Below are 21,552 nucleotides of genomic sequence, written 5' to 3'. Positions count from 1 at the left end.
AATCCTATTACTTTTTACTTACAGTAGGGTATATGTTCATTTTGTTTCTATCTTAGGTTTAATCATACACTTAGCAGATTGATTTTCATTATTTGTCATTTTCTATCAGAGAATCGCTGTGGAATATGTTGGCGCTACATGAAAAATTGGTTATTTTTATTTTCATGTCTGGTTATTTGTACATAGAAAAAAGGGCAATAAAGTGACATCTGCTGGATAGAAGTGGCAGCACAGCTGCAGTGAATCCAAATAAATCCAGAACATCTCCTGTAATGGGAATAACCAGAGTGAGACTAGTGGTCTTATTAAAGTCATTAAAGGTGAGAAATCATCCTGAATCTAATTTATTTTTTGCAATACAGAAATGTTTGTGTGGAATTCTGGGGATATTGTACATTATTTTATGTAGATGTCACTCTTTTATGCTCAAACACAGCAGATCTCAAACTTACTGCCATATTATATAGGTCATCAAGAGTTGAAGGACAGCTGTCTATGGCCAATATGTTTCCACTGCCTAAAGTTCTTCACAGTTCCTGGTAGCCATGTCAAATGCACATACAGTCATCCAGCAGAATGAAGACTTATTTTATCAGGCAGCATGTGTCTGACACATGATAATGTTCTGTAGTATCAAGGGGAGAGTCTAGCGATGTGTCACTTAGTTGACTGGACGCAGCAGTTATGATGGTCAGCTTTCTCTGCTGCAGATCTAGCGGAGCTCAGTTGTTGAGCCATGTAAAACCCCTCTGATCCCACAGCTTTAATAATAATAATAATAATAATAATTTTATTTTTATAGCTCCAACATATTCCGCAGCGCTTTACAAATTATAGAGGGGTCTTGTACAGACAATAGACATTACAGCATAACAGAAATCACAGTTAAAAACAGATACCAAGAAGAATGAGGGCCCTGCTCGCAAGCTTACAAACTATGAGGAAAAGGGGAGACACGAGAGGTGGATGGTAACAATTACTTTAGTTATTCGGACCAGCCATAGTGTAAGGCTCGGGTGTTCATGTAAAGCTGCATGAACCAGTTAACTGCCTAAGTATGTAGCAGTATAGACAGAGAGGGCTATTAACTGCATAAAGTGTATGAGAACATGATGCGAGGAACCCAATTATGTTTTTTTTTTTGAATGGGCCACACAGGGATAGTTAGGTTAATGCATTGAGGCGGTAGGCCAATCTGAACAAATGAGTTTTAGGGCACGTTTAAAACTGTGGGGATTGGGGATTAATCATATTAACCTAGGTAGTGCATTCCAAAGAATCGCCGCAGCACATGTAAAGTCTTGGAGACGGGAGTGGGAGGTTCTGATTATTGAGGATGCTAACCTCAGGTCATTAGCGGAGCGGAGGGCACGGGTAGGGTGGTAGACTGAGAACAGAGAGGAGATGTAGGGTGGTGCTGAGCCATGGAGTGCTTTGTGGATGAGGGTAGTAGTTTTGTACTGGATTCTTGAGTGGATGGGTAACCAGTGTAATGACTGGCACAAGGAAGAGGCATCGGTGTAACGTTTGGTGAGGAATATGATCCTGGCTGCAGCATTCAGGACAGATTGGAGCGGGGAGAGTTTCGTAAGAGGGAGGCCGATTAGTAGAGAGTTACAATAGTCCAGACGAGAATGAATAAGTGAAACAGTAAGAGTTTTTGCAGAGTCGAAAGCAAGAAAAGGGCGAATTCTAGAAATGCTTTTGAGATGCAGATAAGAGGAGCGAGCCAGTGATCGGATGTGGGGGGTGAATGAAAGCTCGGAATCAAGTATGACCCCAAGGCAGCGGGCATGTTGCTTTGGATTAATGGTGGAACTGCACACGGAGATGGCAATGTCAGGCAAAGGTAGGTTAATAGAGGGAGAAAACACGAGGAGTTCAGTTTTTGACAGGTTCAGTTTCAGATAGAGGGAGGGGAGGACATGATGTTAGAGACAGCGGTAAGACAATCACTGGTGTTTACTAAAAAGGTCGGTGTGATAACAGGAGAAGAAGTGTATAATTGGGGGTCATCTGCATAGAGATGGTACTGGAAACCAAATCTACTGATTGTTTGTCCAATAGGGGCAGAACACAAAAAGAAGAGGAGGGGGCTTAAGACTGATCCTTGAGGAACCCCAACAGTAAGGGGAAGGTGAGAGGAAGAGGAACCAGCAAAAGATACAGTGAAGGAGCGGTCAGAGAGATAGGAGGAAAACCAGGAGAGAACGGTGTCCTTGAGGCCGATGGAGCGGAGCATAGTGAGGAGGAGGTGATGATCCACAGTGTCGAATGGCGCTCGAGGAGTTTAGAGATGAAGGGAAGATTAGAGACAGGTCTATAATTAGCGGCACAGTTTTGATCGAGGGATGGTTTTTTTAAGTAATGGATGTATGAACTATCTATCTACCTACTACCTACTATCTACCTGAACTATCTATTATAGTAAACGGCATCATGCTCTCTCCCGCACCTGAAATCCGCTGCCTCTGGGTAACTCTCGATTATGTCCTGTCCTTCAAACCGCACGTCCAAACCCTTACCACCTCCTGTCGCCTCCAACTCAAAAATATTGCCAGAATCCATCCCTTCCTCAGCCCGCAATCTACTAAAACTCTTGTGCATGCCCTCATCATCTCCCGCCTCAATTACTGCAACACCCTCCTCTGTGGCCTACCCGCTAGCTCCCTTGCACCACTCCAGTCTGTCCTCAACTCTGCTGCTCGGCTAATCCTCCTCTCTCCTCGCTACTCCCCTGCTTCGCCCCTCTGCAAATCCCTCCACTTGCTCCCAATTCCCCAACAAATCCAGTTCAAACTACTAACACTCATCTACAAAGCCATCCACAACCTGTCCCCTTTCTATATCTCTGAACTAATCTCCCACTATCTTCCCTCACGTAATCTTCGATCCTCCCAAGACCTCCTACTCTCCTCCACACTTATTCGTTCCTCACACAACCGCCTCCAAGATTTCACCCGAATATCCCCCATCCTCTGAAATTCCACGCCTCACCACGTCCGATTATCCACCACCCTCGGATCCTTCAGAGGGAACCTGAAAACCCATCTCTTCAGGAAAGCCTACAGCCTGCAATCACCATTCTGCCGCCTCACCAACTGCCCGAGCTGCCGCCATGTCACCGACCACCCGAGCTGCCGCCACGTCACCGACTACCCGAGTGCCGCCACGACCACCCGCGCTGCTGCCACGACTACCTGAGCTGCCACCTCACCACCACCAGTGCTGCAGCACACTAACCTCCTGTCTCTTCCCCACTATCCTGAAGAATGTAAGTCCGCAGGGACAGGGTCCTCGCCCCTCTGTACCAGTCTGTCACTGTAAATTTGTTTACTGTTAACGATATCTATAACCCTGTATGTAACCCCTTTTCACATGTACAGCACCATGGAATTAATGGTGCTATATAAATAAATAATAATAATAATAAAAATAATAATGATGGCATGCTTAAATGAGAATGGAAAAATACCGGAAGTGAGAGAAAGGTTGAATATTTTTGTTAGGTGAGAGGTGACAGCCGGGGAAAGGGACTGGAGGAGATGTGACGGAATGGGGTCACTGGTGCAAGTGGTTGGGCGAGAAGATGCAAGGAGCCTGATTACTTCTTCTTCTGTAACTGGTTCAAAGTCAGAGAATGAACTAGATGCAGTGGGGGAGGGAGGACAGTGCATGGTATGAAGAGATTGGGAGATGATTTCCTGTCGAATGTGGTCAATTTTTTCTTTGAAGTAATTAGCCAGATCGTCAGCGCGGAGATCTGTGATTGGGGCCTGCACTTTTGGGTTGAGTAGGGACTGGAAAGTGTCAAAGAGACGTTTAGGGTTATTGGACAGCGAGGTGATGAGGGTGTTGAAATAGGTTTGTTTGGAGAGGTGAAGGGCAGAGTTGTATGTTTTTAGCATGAACTTATAATGGATGAAATCTTCGGGTAGATTAGATTTTCTCCACAGACGTTCGGCGCACCTGGAGCACCGCTGCAGGAAACGTGTTTGCAGCGTGTGCCACGGTTGTCGCCATCTGTGCTGAGTTGTTTTCTGTATAGGAGGAACACCTTCATCCATGGCACTTTGCAGGGTTTCATTGTATTGCTTCAGAGCAGAATCAGGACATGAGATGGAGGAGATTGGGGCCAATGAGGACTGCAAGTTCTTCATAAGTTTCTGGGTGTTAATGGCCTGTATGTTTCTATAAGTGTGGAAAGTGGGGGTGACCTGAGCGGGATGGCAGTTCTTGATAGAGAATGAAAGAAGGTTGTGGTCAGAGAGCGGGAGAGGGGAGTTTGTGAAATCATCCACTGAGCAAAGCCAGGAGAAGACCAAGTCGAGGGAGTTTCCATCTTCATGCGTTGGAGAGTTAGTATGCTGCGAGAGGCCAAAAGAGGAGGTAAGAGATAAAAGGTGAGAAGCAGATGGGGAGACAGGAGAAGCAATGGGGATGTTGAAATCACTCATGATGAGGGTGGGGGTGTCACAAGAGAGAAAGTGTGGAAGCCAGGTGGTAAAGTGATCCAGGAACTGATGAGAGGGGTCAGGAGGACGATACACCACCGCCACTCGCATGGAGAAGGGGATGTAGAGTCTGACAGCATGGACCTCAAAGGAAGGGAAGTGTTATGATCTGGTGGTTTAGGAGCAACATGGGACGAGCTCTGAAGGAAGTGTTACCTGTACTGACCGCAGTCCCTAAGCTCAACACAACACTAGAAGTAGCCGTGGGATGCTCCCTAGGCACCTCGTCACAGCCTGAGAACTAACTACCCCTAAAGATAGAAACAGGAAAGCTATCTTGCCTCAGAGAAAATCCCCCAAAGGATATATAGCCCCCCACAAGTAATGACTGTGAGTGGAGAGGGAAAAGACATACACAGAATGAAACCAGGATGAGCACAGGAGGCCAGTCTAGCTAGATAGATAGGACAGGATGGAATACTGTGCGGTCAGTATAAAACACTACAAAAAATCCACACAGAGTTTACAAAAATCTCCACACCTGACTAAAGGTGTGGAGGGTAAATCTGCTTCCCAGAGCTTCCAGCTACACAGAATAATTCATACTGACAAGCTGGACAAACATAAAAAGCACAGAACGGATAAGTCCACAACCTGTGGACAGAAAAGAGCAAGCAAGGACTTAGCTTTGCTGAACTGGTCAGGATAACAGGGAAATCCAAAGAGATGTGAATCCAACCAGGAACCATTGACAAGTGGCACTGGCTGAAGAGAGAGCCAGGCATAAATAGCCGAGCAGAAAGACAATCTGTGGAAACAGCTGCAGACTGCTAAATCCAAGGAGCAGCCATACCACTTAAAACCACCGGAGGGAGCCCAAGAGCAGAACTCACAAAAGTGCCACTTACAACCACCGAAGGGAGCCCAAGAGCGGAATTCACAACAGTACCCCCCCTTGAGGAGGGGTCACCGAACCCTCACCAGAGCCCCCAGGCCGATCAGGACGAGCCAAGTGAAAAGCACGAACCAAATCGGCGGCATGGACATCGGAGGCAACAACCCAAGAATTATCCTCCTGGCCATAACCCTTCCACTTGACAAGATACTGAAGCCTCCGCCTCGAAAAACGAGTATCCAAAATTTTCTCAACCTCATATTCCAACTCTCCCTCAACCAACACCGGGGCAGGAGGATCAACCGAGGGAACAACGGGCACCACATATCTCCGCAACAAAGATCTATGGAAAACTTTATGAATGGCAAAAGAGGCTGGAAGAGCCAAACGAAAAGACACCGGATTGATAATTTCAGAAATCTTATAAGGACCAATAAACCGAGGCTTAAACTTAGGAGAAGAAACCTTCATAGGAACATGACGAGAAGACAACCAAACCAAATCTCCCACACGAAGCCGGGGACCAACACACCGACGGCGATTAGCAAAACGTTGAGCCTTTTCCTGAGACAACGTCAAATTGTCCACCACATGAGTCCAAATCTGCTGAAGCCTGTCCACCACAGAATCCACACCAGGACAATCAGAAGGCTCAACCTGCCCCGAAGAAAAACGAGGATGAAAACCAAAATTACAAAAGAAAGGTGAAACCAAAGTAGCCGAACTAGCCCGATTATTAAGGGCAAACTCGGCCAACGGCAAGAAAGCCACCCAATCATCCTGATCAGCAGACACAAAGCATCTCAAATCGGTCTCCAAGGTCTGATTAGCTCGCTCATTTTGGCCATTAGTCTGAGGATGAAACGCTGAAGAAAAAGACAAATCAATGCCCGCCAAAACCTAGAGACAAACTGAGAACCTCTGTCAGACACAATATTCTCCGGAATGCCATGCAAACGAACCACATGCTGAAAAAATAATGGAACCAAATCTGAGGAGGAAGGCAACTTAGGCAAAGGTACCAGATGGACCATTTTAGAGAACCTGTCACAAACAACCCAGATAACAGACATCTTCTGGGAAACAGGAAGATCCGAAATAAAATCCATGGAAATATGCGTCCAGGGCCTCTCAGGGACCAGCAAAGGCAAAAGCAACCCACTAGCGCGGGAACAGCAAGGCTTGGCCCGGGCGCAAGTCCCACAGGACTGCACAAAAGCACGCACATCGCGCGACAAGGAAGGCCACCAAAAGGACCTAGCAACCAAATCTCTGGTACCAAAAATCCCAGGATGACCAGCCAACACTGAACAATGAACCTCAGAAATCACCTTACTTGTCCATCCATCAAGAACAAACAGCTTCCCCACTGGACAGCGGTCAGGCCTATCAGCCTGAAATTCCCGAAGCACCCGCTGCAAATCAGGGGAGATGGCAAAAAGAATCACCCCTTCCTTAAGAATGCCAACCGGCTCAAGGACTCCAGGAGAATCAGGCGAAAAACTCCTAGAGAGGGCATCAGCCTTACCATTCTTAGATCCCGGAAGATACGAGACCACAAAATCAAAACGGGAGAAAAACAGGGACCATCGAGCCTGTCTAGGATTCAGCCGCTTGGCCGACTCGAGGTAAATCAGATTCTTATGATCAGTCAAGACCACAACGTGGTGCTTAGCTCCCTCAAGCCAATGTCGCCACTCCTCAAATGCCCACTTCATAGCCAACAACTCCCGATTGCCGACATCATAATTGCGTTCCACAGGCGAAAACTTTCTGGAAAAAAAAGCACACGGTTTCATCAAAGAACCATCAGAATCCCTCTGAGACAAAACGGCTCCTGCCCCAATCTCAGAAGTGTCAACCTCAACCTGAAAAGGAAGAGAAACATCCGGCTGACGCAACACAGGGGCAGAAGTAAATCGGCGTTTAAGCTCCCGAAAGGCCTCAACAGCCGCAGAGGACCAATTCGTCACATCAGCGCCTTTCTTCGTCAAATCAGTAAAGGGCTTAACCACACTGGAAAAGTTGGCAATGAAACGGCGATAGAAATTAGCAAAGCCCAAAAATTTTTGAAGGCTCTTCACAGATGTGGGTTGAATCCAGTCATGAATAGCTTGGACCTTAACAGGATCCATTTCCATAGATGAGGGAGAAAAAATAAAACCCAAAAAAGAGACCTTCTGAACTCCGAATAGGCACTTAGACCCCTTCACAAATAAAGCATTATCACGAAGGATCTGGAACACCATCCTGACCTGCTTCACATGAGACTCCCAATCATCGGAAAAAATCAAAATATCATCTAAATATACAACCATGAATTTATCAAGATAATTGCGGAAAATATCATGCATGAAGGATTGGAACACAGATGGAGCATTAGAGAGCCCGAATGGCATCACAAGGTATTCAAAATGGCCTTCGGGCGTATTAAATGCAGTTTTCCATTCGTCACCCTGTTTAATACGAACAAGATTATATGCCCCTCGGAGGTCAATCTTAGTAAACCAACTAGCCCCCTTAATCTGAGCAAACAAATCAGAAAGCAAAGGCAAGGGGTATTGGAATTTGACCGTGATCTTATTAAGAAGACGATAATCTATACAGGTTAATCTATACAGGGTCTCAAGGAGCCATCCTTCTTAGCAACAAAAAAGAAACCCGCTCCCAATGGTGACGAAGACGGCCGAATATGCCCCTTCTCCAAAGATTCCTTAACATAGCTCCGCATGGCGGCATGCTCTGGCACAGACAGATTGAAAAGTCGGCCCTTAGGGAACTTACAACCAGGAATCAAGTTAATAGCACAATCACAGTCCCTATGTGGAGGAAGGGAACTGGACTTGGGCTCATCAAATACATCCTGGAAATCCGACAAAAACTCAGGGACCTCAGAAGAGGGGGAAGAGGAAATTGACATCAAAGGAACGTCACTATGCACCCCTTGACAACCCCAACTAGTCACAGACATAGTTTTCCAATCCAGCACCGGATTATGTTCCTGTAACCATGGAAAACCCAGTACAACAACATCATGCAGGTTATGCAACACCAGAAAACGGCAATTTTCCTGATGTGCAGGAGCCATGTTCATGGTCATCTGCGTCCAGTACTGAGGTTTATCTTTGGCCAATGGTGTAGCATCAATGCCCCTCAAAGGAATAGGGCTCTGCAAAGGCTGCAAGGAAAAACCACAGCGCCTGGCGAATTCTAAGTCTATTAAGTTCAGGGCAGCGCCTGAATCAACAAATGCCATGACAGAAAAGGACGACAATGAGCAAATCAGGGTCACAGATAAAAGAAATTTAGGCTGTACAGTACTAATGGTAACAGACCTAGCGACCCTCCTAGTACGTTTAGGGCAAACAGAAATAACATGAACAGAATCACCACAGTAAAAACACAGCCTATTCTGACGTCTGAATTTCTGCCGTTCTTTTTTAGTCAAAATCCTATCACATTGCATAGGTTCAGGACTCTGCTCAGAGGACATTGCCATATGGTGCATAGCTTTGCGCTCGCGCAGACGCCGATCAATCTGAATGGCTAGAGACATAGATTCGCTCAAACCAGTAGGCGTAGGGAAGCCCACCATAACATCTTTAAGGGCTTCAGAAAGACCTTTTCTGAAAATAGCAGCCAGAGCATCCTCATTCCATTTAGTGAGCACAGACCATTTCCTAAATTTCAGGCAGTATAATTCTGCCGCTTCCTGACCTTGACACAGGGCCAACAGGGTTTTTTCTGCATGATCCACAGAATTAGGTTCGTCATACAATAATCCGAGCGCTTGAAAAAATGCGTCTACATTCAGCAATGCCGGATCCCCTGATTCAAGGGAGAATGCCCAGTCCTGAGGGTCACCACGCAGCAAGGATATGATGATTTTAACTTGCTGAATGGGATCACCAGAAGAACGGGGTTTCAAAGCAAAAAAACAATTTGCAGTTATTTTTAAAGTTCAAAAACTTGGATCTGTCCCCAAAAAACAAATCAGGAGTAGGAATTCTAGGCTCCAAAGCCGGAGTCTGGACAACATAATCTTGGATACTCTGTACTCTTGCAGCAAGCTGATCCACACGAGAAAACAAACCCTGAACATCCATGCCAGAGCATAAATCCCGAACCACCCAGAGATCAAGAGGAAAAAAAAAGACAGAACAGAGCACAGAAAAAAAATGGCTCAGAATTTTTTCCTTCTTTTGGGATGCATCTAATTCATTTTTGGCCACTTGTACTGTTATGATCTGGTGGTTTAGGAGCAACATGGGACGAGCTCTGAAGGAAGTGGTATCTGTACTGACCGCAGTCTGTAAGCTCAACACAAAACTAGAAGTAGCCGTGGGATGCTCCTGACACTCCCCAGGCACCTCGTCACAGCCTGAGAACTAACTACCCCTAAAGATAGAAACAGGAAAACTATATTGCCTCAGAGAAAGTCCCCCAAAGGATATATAGCCCCCCACAAGTAATGACTGTGAGTGGAGAGGGAAAAGACATACACAGAATGAAACCAGGATGAGCACAGGAGGCCAGTCTAGCTAGATAGATAGGACAGGATGGAATATGTGCGGTCAGTATAAAACACTACAAAAAATCCACACAGAGTTTACAAAAATCTCCACACCTGACTAAAGGTGTGGAGGGTAAATCTGCTTCCCAGAGCTTCCAGCTACACAGAATAATTCATACTGACAAGCTGGACAAACATAGAAAGCACAGAACGGATAAGTCCACAACCTGTGGACAGAAAAGAGCAAGCAAGGACTTAGCTTTGCTGAACTGGTCAGGATAACAGGGAAATCCAAAGAGATGTGAATCCAACCAGGAACCATTGACAAGTGGCACTGGCTGAAGAGAGAGCCAGGCATAAATAGCCGAGCAGAAAGACAATCTGTGGAAGCAGCTGCAGACTGCTAAATCCAAGGAGCAGCCATACCACTTAAAACCACCGGAGGGAGCCCAAGAGCAGAACTCACAAAAGTGCCACTTACAACCACCGGAGGGAGCCCAAGAGCGGAATTCACAACAGGGAAGACAAGTGAGGGTACTTGGGGGATAACTTGGAAGGTAAATTTGGGTGAAAGGAGAAGACCAACACCTCCACCTGCTCTGTTGTCCGATCTTGGGGTATGAGAGAAATGTAGTCCACCATATGAAAGAGCAGCAGCAGCAGTGGTGTCTGACTGCTGGATCCAGGTTTCAGTAAGGGTCAGGAGATTAAGAGAATTAGAAAGGAAAAAGTCATGGATGAAAGAGAGTTTATTACACACCTTGCTCAACAGCACAGATCCATTCAGTCCCACCATCCAACACAAGAGACGCTCTCACTAATCACTTATCCATCTGCACACTCTTTCTATCCTCCTTCTCCATGTTATAGCCAGTCAAACCTCCCAACTGCTACACTCAGAAACCCTTCTAACCTTATTAATATTCCATGCATGCCTTCTGTCTTTTTCAATTGTGCCCTTTGGAATTCTCGCTCTGTATCGCAGGTCCTACGCTCAATGCATTCTTAGGAACGGAAGCTGCCGCTTGCACCGCTGAGAGCCGGGGGCCGTCCGAGGGTGAGTATATCCATATTTTTTATTCTTTATTTTTTACATGAATATGGATCCCAGGGCCTGAAGTAGAGTCTCCTCTCCTTCAGACCCTGGGAACATCCAGCATTGCTCCCTGCACACGCCATACCCGGCGTATAAGACGACCCCCGACTTTTGAGATGATTTTCAATGGTTAAAAAGTCATCTTATATGCCGGAAAATACGGTAGTCTAAATTAGTGAAGTGAGAAAAGTAAAGGCACAAATTAAATTTATGGGATCAAATAACTAAAACTTGCCATTTGTATACGTATTCACCCCTTTTGCTTCGAAGCCCCTTGAAATTTCTGGTGCAAACAATTGTTTTCATAAGTCACATGCTTAGTGAAAGGAAGTCCACCTGCGTGCAAGTGTCACATGGTCAGTCAGTATATACACATCTTTTCTGAAAGGTCACAGAGGCTGCAACACAATTAAGCAAGAGGCACCACTAACCAAACACCATGAAGACCAAGGAGATCTCCAAACAAGTCAGGGACAAAGTTGTGGAAAAGTACAAGTCAGGGTTGGGTTCTAAAAAGATATCGCAATCTCTGAAGATAACCCAAAGCACCATAAAATCCATTATCATCTAATGGTACCACAACAAGCCTGCCTAGAGAGGGCTGCCCACTAAAACTCTCAGCCCAGGAAAGGAGGGCATTAATCTGAGAAGCCACACAGAGACTAAAAGGTAACCCTGAAGGAGCTGCAGCGTTCCCAAGCAGAGACTGGAGTACCTGTTCATACTACTGTAAGCAGGTTGCGGGATGCAGTGACAGACAGAAGGCAGAGCAAGGGTTAACAAATTTAGCAGTTTTAATTTAACAGGGTGTCCTCGCAGGGAGATGAAGGGTTAAATGGGGGAATAGCAGTCCAATTGTGAAGGGTAGCAGGGTCGATAATCAAAGTGACAGCAGTTCTGTTGTGCAGTTATCATGTCAGCAGTTCTTCAGAATGCAGGTACCACTTGGGGGTTGTTTGTCCAAGGAGATTCGGTTGGTAACGGTGGTCCGTCTTCTGGCGGCAGCGGTAGATCTCCGACACCTTCCGCTGAGCTCCTAGTCCATGAACATATGTGGCCAGAGCAAACAATGCTGCAGCACGATCAGAGTTCCCGTGGGCGGAAAGGTATATGCTGGTATGGGGGGCTGCAAATGTCTGTCCATTACCTGGTTCTCTCTTTGCGGCACGTGCGCTGTACTCACGGTCATGAAGCGCACGGCACTTCACTCTCTGCCAGTTACCGAGTGCACTGCACTTCTCTCTATGCAATCCCCAATGGTCATGGCGGGAGTACACGGAAGCGGACGGACTCGGGCCAGTCCTGGTGCTCAAGGGACGGAACACTTCTCTCTCTGTGCTGCACGCTGCCTGTTCCCGCCAAGACTGACTGCTTCCACGTGTGCTGTGGCTGTTGCCGCTTAGCTACACCCCCTGTTTCCAAGTGCAAAGGTCTGTCCGGTCTCTTACTCCTTTCCCCGGACAACAGATGAGACAGCCCCGAGAGTACCAGACCCAGCATAGGACAGGTACCCACGGCCCTGTTCTCCTTCTTACACTCCTCCTCTCCTTTAGCTTGCCATTCCACGGGTGAGAGTTCCTGCAGTAAACGTTCACATTCCTCCATTTCTCGGATGATCCACTGCCAAATAAATTGGTCTTCTTCGCAACGACTGGGTGGTATTGCAGCTGTTGTTCGTTCTGTGTGGCGTAAATCATGTTGAGCAGCCAAGTCAGGTTGGGTAGTGGAGCCAGGTTGAATGGGCGAGGGTGGGAACGCGCCCAGATTCAGTGGAGCAGCCACCTCAGGAGCTTCAGGCTCCTGAGCCTTTTCTGGTTCGATAGGTGACAGGCCAGAAAATTCTTCTTCCTCACAGTCAACAGTTGTAGAAGGGAGTGTTTCAGGAACTGTTTGCATTCTCTCCAAGTGGTCTGGGTCTCGTGACAAACAAGAATGTAACATGTTCCCATGGACTACTCGAGTGGGGGCATCTTCTTCCCTTTTGGGTTGAATCTCATAGACAGGACCTTCGGATCCAATCTGACGTTTTACCCAGTACGGGGTTTTCTCCCACTGATACTCCAACTTGCTCCAAGGCCACTTGTCTCAAACCAGTACTCGGTCTCCGGCCTTGAGAGCTGTCCCTCACAGGGGCATCGTCTCATGATGTTTAAGTTCCCGAAACTTGGTCTGGACCAATCGATGCAGAGTCTGTAAACGATGTCGATGTTCACGGACCTAGGTGGACACCCCTGTCCATGGGTAGTCCTCTTCGGGGTCCAACTCCAACTTTCGCCCTTTTCAGATGAACAGCAGGGTGTATGGTGTGTATCCAGTTGTGCCGTGTACCCGGTAGTTGTACACCCAAACTAATTTGGCCAACGGACTTTCCGGTCCTCCTCTAATATCCTCAGCATCTGAATGAGCGTCCGATTGAAATGCTAAAAGCTCCATTTGCTTGTGGATAATAGGGCGTTATTCTGGATTTCTCAATCTGATACAGGCGATGCAGTTCTTCTAGTACTATTCCTTGAATTGCTGTTGGAGAAAATAGCGCAGAATATTGTCTTATCCAAGATAATTGGGGTTAATACAATTAAATTTTGTACTCACCAGACAAAGCTGATATTATAGCATATAGGATTATCAGGTGCAGCAGATCCACCAGACACTAGGTGAAAGAACTATAGAGATGAATGAGAAAAACGTGGATTTAATCTGCGCCGCCGAATAACTTGAGGGTCCAGAATTATTCACATACTAGAGTGTGGTTTATTCAATGCGTTTCGAACTACAATGACCTTTTCTTAAGGAAATGCCACATACATATTCGGCGGCGTAGATCAAATCCACATTTTTTCCTATTCATCTCTATTACTCTTCCTTGGAAACAGGCACCTGGGACAGAGTGGATTCTCTTCGGACAACTGCATACTCAGAAGAAGTCTCTGCAAATGGCCTGTGCTGCTGACTCGGCAGCCTGATACCGGGTCGGAGTTACCATAGCAAATTTGGTAAAATGATTGGTCATCACAAGACAGTGTTCATATCCTAGGTGAGCTGGACAAATAGTCAAGTAATCAAGCATCAATACCTCTAGGGAAGCAGAAGTCACGATGGTCTGCGTAGGGGCCCTTGTTCTGGAGGCTTGGACAGTTCGCAGTTCCTGCACCTGTGACAAGCTTCATCCACTGCAGTCTTTAGCCGAGGATGATAGACCAGCTTCTGCAGCCACTGGAATGTCTTCTTCAGGCCAGAGTGGGCCCCTCTCTCATGAGCTTCAGTGGCCACCTCGCTGATCAGTTTTTTAGGAAGCAACACTTGCCAGGTCCCATCTCTTGTGCTAGCTGCACTTTTCAGTACAACAAGCCATCTTCCAACTGGAGACTCTCCCATTGCCGGAGGATCTGCAGTGTTCCTGGGGACAAGACCTCCCTTTCTTCTCAGCTGGGAAGTTGCTTCAAGGCCACCCACTGCCTCAACTGAGCTGTTCCCCATCCTCTTGCTGAAGTCAGACCCATGGGGTTGTCCCAGGGTGTGTTCTCTAGACACCTCCCCAATCTCCCCAACGTCCTGGTGGGGTTCGAAATCCCAGGGATCTCTCTGGCCTCCAGCTCTTCATCCCAATTATGCGCAGGTCGCTCGTGAGTCACTCTGGATACTGTAGAGCATCATCATGCGTATTCTCAGCTCCTGTCTGATATGCGATCTTGTATCGATACTTTGCCATACTTTACCATACTAGAACAATGAGGGCAGCCCACGGGCTTGGGCTCTCTCAGATGACCCCACTCTGTAGCATATGCGCCAACATCTCTTTCACATCCTGGTACATTTGTGGTGGAATTTGTCGATATTATTCCCGAATGGGTGTGGTGTTTCCCTTTGGAATCACATGGGTGATTGCTGTGGTGTAGCCGAAATCAGCATCATGATGGGCAAAAACGTCCTTGTATCACTCTAGCATTGCTTTCACTTGTACCTGTTGTGGTGGAGTTTCGTTAGTTCAGCCCGCATCTGCTCCAGGATTCAGCGTCCTTCCTTAAGGTGATTAGGGGGCGGTTCAGAGGACACCACCACGGCCACTGTCCAGGGATCCCCTTGTTTCACAGTCAATTGAACAGCCTCTGGTGGTATCAACTCTTCCGGCATAGCCATTATCTATGCTACTTCACTTTTGGGCAGGAGCGGCACATTGTCGTCGTGAACTGTGGCTAACATCCGTGCAATGAGGAGCCCTGGTGGTAGTTATTCCATTAAAGCGGGCTCTATCTGAACTTCTACTCCTTCAAGAGGGGTACAGGCTTGGATGGGCAGGGTGAGCACAGTCTGACCTGGTGGTAGAATGAGGTTGGTAGTGGCTAGAATGACCACCTTCCCCAATGTTCTTCCTTCAATCAATGTCTCTTAGGCCTGGGACACCCATATCAACTATTGAAACACCTTTCTCTGGAGGGTGTGAGGGCTCCATCAATTCAGATCCATTGACCAGGATGCTCCTGAGTTCTTTCAACACGTTCATTCCTAGAGTCACAGTGGGACCATTGCCTGGGTTCCCGGTGGTTAACATGACTCCCTTCCGGCTCACATCTTTGCTGCACACAGTGATTTGCATCCAGACCACCCCTGCGATCGGGATGGGTAACTAATTGGCTGCCGTCACTTTAATTAGTGGGCCCCAATCAGGCCGCATCGCTTTGGAAAAATGATGTCTGAAAAAAGTCTCGGGCATATTATTTTGGGTTTTTCCTGATGTCTCTTTAAATATCCAGAGTCCCCTTTTCTCTCCTTAAACTTTTCTTTTTTGTGCCCACCACACTTGTGCTGCATTAATATTTGGGTAATTAGATGGTTGGAGCCCTTCATCTAATCTCTGCAAGACAGATGCATTTTGACTGGCACTGCGCATGCTCCTGATGGCGGTAGTATATCTTGCTTATTCTCGGGTGGAGTAAGTTCACCGCCCTTACAATTTCCTTCTTTCTAGGTACTGCGCACGCGCCGATTGGTGCATGCGCATAGTGTCTCTCCTCGGGCATCTTTAAACAGGAGCTTCGGCTTCTTTCATAGCACTGCGCAACCGCCGGCATTCAGACCATTTCCGGTTTCCGGTCAATGCCGGCGCTACGAGATTCTTTATCATGCGCTCCTGGACTACAGCTGTTTCCTGACCAGCGTTAATCATTAAGGTATTTAAGACCGAAATACACACACTGCAACTACTGACCCTGAAGAAGGCAGGGTTCCTGGCGACACGCGTTGGGCATCTAGTGCCCTTGCCTCCCCCATTTCTTTTACCTCTTACTGCATCGATGCTCCACACAGAGATCCTATTCAGGAAGCTCCATTCACAGGCTCAGGTTGCATAGGTTTTCTTTTGTCTCCTCATTTGAGGAAATTAATTTACTATTGTGGTTAAGTGATTAATACCACTCCTTAAAGGACAATCGGTTCTCCCTATATGCCCTTTGAGCAGGACTATGTCCCTATCCGTCTATCTCCTTTTAGATAGCACCTAATATGGACTTCAGGAACATTAGTCTCAGTCTATTTTTTGGAGCATTTACCTATGCATTCTTCAGCCCACAAGTTAGGGCTTTCTTTGCATTTGTGCTTACTATACAATATTGACAGAATGACTCCAATTTTTTCTGTGTGGCTATTCTTGAGTGATTATTAGTACTACAGTTATTGATTTTTGTTTGGGGTGTGACAAGGGCATGACCTTATTGTGGGTCTGTGTATTTGTTTGCAATTTTAAATGTTTTTTAGAATTCTTTTTGCAGTATTTGTATTATGACCAAATAAAATTTATTACTTTTTCTGATATTTTTGTGTGGTGATCCCTGTGGAATGCATGCTGTCTTTTCTTAGTTTGTTGTAATACTGACATGCAACACCGTCCTGACTCCAGACCAGAAGGGGGAGCTCTAAAGCCAGTTTCAGGGGAACTTCCTTATAAAATTCTGGCTTGGGGGAGGAGTTAGAGAGTCTGTTAGGGACAGTGAGAGGAGAGGAGGCAAAGGACAGAAGCCTGGGGGTCTGGAGCTACGAGTGGGCTCACCCCAGAGGAAGGCTTTGAGAGACCAGACACCGGGGTTTGTGGTGGTGTGGCAATTGTGGACCCAGCCACTGAACCCGGAGGGCAGAAGATTGCAAGTCTCCTCTCCCATTCAACACCTGCAGGTACCACAGCAAGTGAGGAGCCTGGGCCTGCCAGAGAAAGGACAGAGCCCATGAAAGGTTCAGGCTGTCAGCCATATAGGTTGAGAATACAGACACTGAGAGGACTCGTGCAGAGCATCAGGCAGCAAGGGTCAGATATACAGCGCAGAGGGAAGGCCTCCGAACCCACCTGGATAAGTGGATCCCAAGCTGTTTTTCCAAGCTGCCTGGACCCCACCATCACCTGTTGCCTGTAGCCTGGACTGTACCTGAATTCTACCAGTAAAAGGTAAAGGAAACTGCTATCCCTGTGTCCTGCAATTAATTTATGCACCCTCAGTCATGCACCCCACCACCAATCATCCCTCTTACCAACTACACCGGGAGCCCTGGGGGACCAAGCTCTACCTTTGGGCGGACCTATGCCATCTAAGCTGCTAAACCATCAGCCCCAGAGGACCCCTTTAAGCAGCGTCAGCCACCCCTGGCCGAACACCACAGGTGGCATCAAGAACATACTACATTAGACTTTATTCCCATTTCCATTAATCCCCTTTTTACTGGACACCCAAGGCCATGGACCAGGTCACTGCCACCATGACCACCCCTTTTAGAACAGGACCGGCCTGGTCCCGAGTAAACTATGGTCCTAGCGGGTGCTCCACATTTCCTCTAGAATTTGTAACACCTTGGTAAAGGTGTTTCGCTTATGTGGGGGCTGGAACATGACGGACCACCTCGCTTCTCCATCCAGAGCCATAATGGTAATCTCCACCTGCATCGCGGGGGTCATGGGATGCATCCTCAACATGCCCTTGACCCGCTCAGTCCAGTCCCATAGTAAAGTGTTGCTCCATGTGAACTTTGGAAGGTTGCTCAGCATGGATCCCAGCGGTATTTTGGCCCTTGAGGTACCCATGGTCGCCTGCTCTGTCTCTTCTGAGCCTGTGGACTGCATCCTGCCGACTACGCCAAGCAGGTTGTGGGATGCAGTGACAGACAGAAGGCAGAGCAAGGGTTAACAAATTTAACAATTTTAATTTTACAGGGGGTTAACTCCTTGCAGGGAGATGAAGGGTTAAACGGGGGAATAGGACAGGTACTCATGGCCCAGTTCTCCTCCTTACTCTAACACAATAAGGCGTACACTTCATAGAGGTGGCCTTTATGAATAAATGGGCAGAAAAAAGCTTTTACGTACACACAAAAATTGTTAGGCTTGCTTTGCTTTCAAATGTATGGAGGAAGGTGCTGTGGTCAGAAAAGACCAAAATTGAACTTTTAGGCCACCAAGGCACATGCTAAGTCTGTCTCCAAACCAACACAGTTCATTGCCCCAAGTACTCCTTCCCCACAGGGAAACATGGTGGGGACAGCATCGTGTTGTGGCAATGTTTTTCTGCAGCGGAGACAGGGAAAATGGTCCGAGTTGAGGGGATGATGGATGGTGTGAAATACAGGGATATTCTTGAGCAAAACCTGGAATGGAGGTTCAACTTCTAACAAGACCATGACTCAAAGCATACTGCTAAGGCAACACAGTGGGTAAGGGAAAACATGCAAATATTTTGGAGGGAACAAAACCCAAAAGAACAAAAGGATGATCAAAAAGGCCAAAACTTTGTTATAAAAATATTCAACTTTATTAAAGAACATCTTTTTTGTAAAACCAGAGTGAAACAGTGGATAAGACCACAGTGCATATAAACAAAAAAAACGGGATGGGTGACCAGCGGCCAAAAAAATATAATACATGTATTACCTACAAGTCATAGCATACATTGTATAATCCAAGTAAATCATTATGCTCTGAATGGGTGATGTGGTGACCGCCGGCTCCCTCCTGCACCCCTCCTACGGCTACTATTGGCGACCGGGTTCATTTTGATTTAGGTATGCGTTATTTTTGTATCATTGGTATACAGATACTATTACCCGAGCCCTAGTTTCTGATAGGCACATTTCCTCCATCGTTATTATCCATAGGGGTTACAGAGCATAATGATTTACTTGGATTATACAATGTATGCTATGACTTGTAGGTAATACATGTATTATATTTTTTGGCCGCTGGTCACCCATCCCGTTTTTGTTGTTTATATGCACTGTGGTCTTATCCACTGTTTCACTCTGGTTTTACAAAAAAGATGTTCTTTAATAAAGTTGAATATTTTTATAACAAAGTTTTGGCCTTTTTGATCATCCTTTTGTTCTTTTGGGTTTTGTTCTATATTTGATGATTGGCCATTTATTTGTCCCATTGGTAGTGGCTGTATGACTAACTATTGACTATATATGAGATTTATAATGTCACTCAGATTTTTGTTGGCCTTTATTTAAAATATTTTGGAGGGGGTAAGTCAAAGCTCAGACTTTAATCCAATTGAGAATCTGTGGTCAGATTTGAAGATTGCTGTTCACCAGAGGAAATCATCTAACTTGAAGGAGCTGGAGTAGTTTTGCGTTAAGGAATGGGCAAAAATTCTAGTGCCAAGATGTGGAAAGCTCAGAGACTTATCCAAAGTGACTTGCAGCTATAACTGATGCAAAAGGAGGCTCTAGAAACAACTGACTTTAGCAGGATGAATAGTTATGCACACTGAAGTTTTCGGTTATTTTGTCCTATTTGTTGTTTGCTCCACAAAAAAAAAAGAAAAACCAAATGTTCACAGTTGTAGGCATTGAAATTCCAGGTTGTGGGGTAGTTAAACATGAAAAATTGCAAGGTGGTGAATACTGGAGATTTACCATTTTGGTCTACAAAACTTATCAACATATGAGGTTTTTAATGTTCCTTCAGAGGTTTTCCTAGTTTTACATGATTTTATCTTTAATTATTGATATATTTTTTCAATAAACTTTGGAGTTTTTATCATGTCATAGATTTCATGTAAAAATGTAATTAGTTTGTCTAAATGTTAGTTTGTCACTCTATTGAACTTATTTTCTATAACTCCACTGCTTATCTACTGAATTGACAGAATTTTATGTGCCCCCATCCATGTGAGATAATTGATGGCTCAGAATTACAGTATGCCTTTTTACCCCCTCATATACATACACAACTTGGTTACAAACATTTACGTATTCTCAATGGAAATGGGAGTAAACCATTGACTTCACCAAAGTCCGCTTAACACCTGTTACAATGCATCCTTCTACCAAAAGCTGACCATGAAGCTCTTGTATTTGGGAACCCCTTGATTTGTTTTGGAGTAGCAGCAATGCTAAGACTAGCATTTATAGGAAAAGCAGTTTTCATTAAGTGTTCTCCAGAGCCTGCAGCACTGGTAGACTTTTTCAGAAAACTTTTTTTTACAAATTCTTATTGTGAAATAACTGACCATTATTCACCCTCCTCAGGTCCAGTTCTGGGTCTTCACCTCATCCTTGGTCTCAGTTGTTTGGCTGTATCAGAGATATTATGTCGACAGGGTTGTAGGCAGTCACTGAGTTCAAAACCTAAGACAGAAACAAAATGAACATATATCCTGATATAAGTAGGTAAAAAGCAATAGTGCATCTAAATAACATGCGGTAGATAGTAAAAAAAATTTTAAATAACTTTTCTTGTTTGCAGTGACATTGCATTAAAATGCAATAACGGGCGATCAAAAGATCATATCTGCACCAAAATGGTATAATTTAAAATGCCAACTCGGCCCTCACCCAACCCGAGATTACGAAAAATGGGGACGCTACGGTATGAGAAAATGGCGCATTTTTAAAAAAAAAACAAAAAACAAAGTTTGAAATTGTTTCTCACCACTTAGATAAAAAAGAACCTAGACGTGTTTGTTGTCTATAAACTCGTAATAACCTGGAGAATCATAATGGCAGGTCAGTTTTAGCATTTAGTGAACCTAGTAGAAAAGCCAAACAAAAAACAAGTGTGGGATTGCACTTTTTTTGCAATTTCACCGCACTTGGAATTTTTTTTCCCCTTTTGTTAGTACACAACATGGTAAAACCAATGGTGTCGTTCAAAAGTACAACTCGGCCTGCAAAAAACAAGCCGTCAAACAGCCATATTGATGGAAAATAAAAAAGTTATGGTTCAGGGAAGAAAAGGAGTGAAAAACGAAAACCCAAAACCGAAAAAAGCTCCGGGGTTAAGGGGTAAATGGCCAGTGTGAAGAGGCTCCTACACATTGCAGACATAATTTATGCTTGTGCATTTCTTTAGGAATCACTGAGCTAAGCAGCTTTGCCAGTGTACACGACACCAGCCATTGAGACCACTGATTGGCTGCAGCACTGACCACAGCCTTGCAGCTAAAAAAGCAAAGATTAAGGCCGGGGTCACATTTGTGTATGTAATGCGAGAAACTCACGCAAATCTCTTGCATCAATACCCGGCGCTGCCGCCGACACTTTGGACCGGGGCGTGCGGCTGCATAGAAATACATGCTGCCGCACACTCCAGTCCCGAGTGCCAGCAGCAGTGCCA

Source organism: Ranitomeya imitator, chromosome 2, assembly GCF_032444005.1.
Source record: "Ranitomeya imitator isolate aRanImi1 chromosome 2, aRanImi1.pri, whole genome shotgun sequence".
NCBI classification, from domain to species: Eukaryota; Metazoa; Chordata; class Amphibia; order Anura; family Dendrobatidae; genus Ranitomeya; species Ranitomeya imitator.
Note: the sequence above shows the minus strand (reverse complement) of the source record.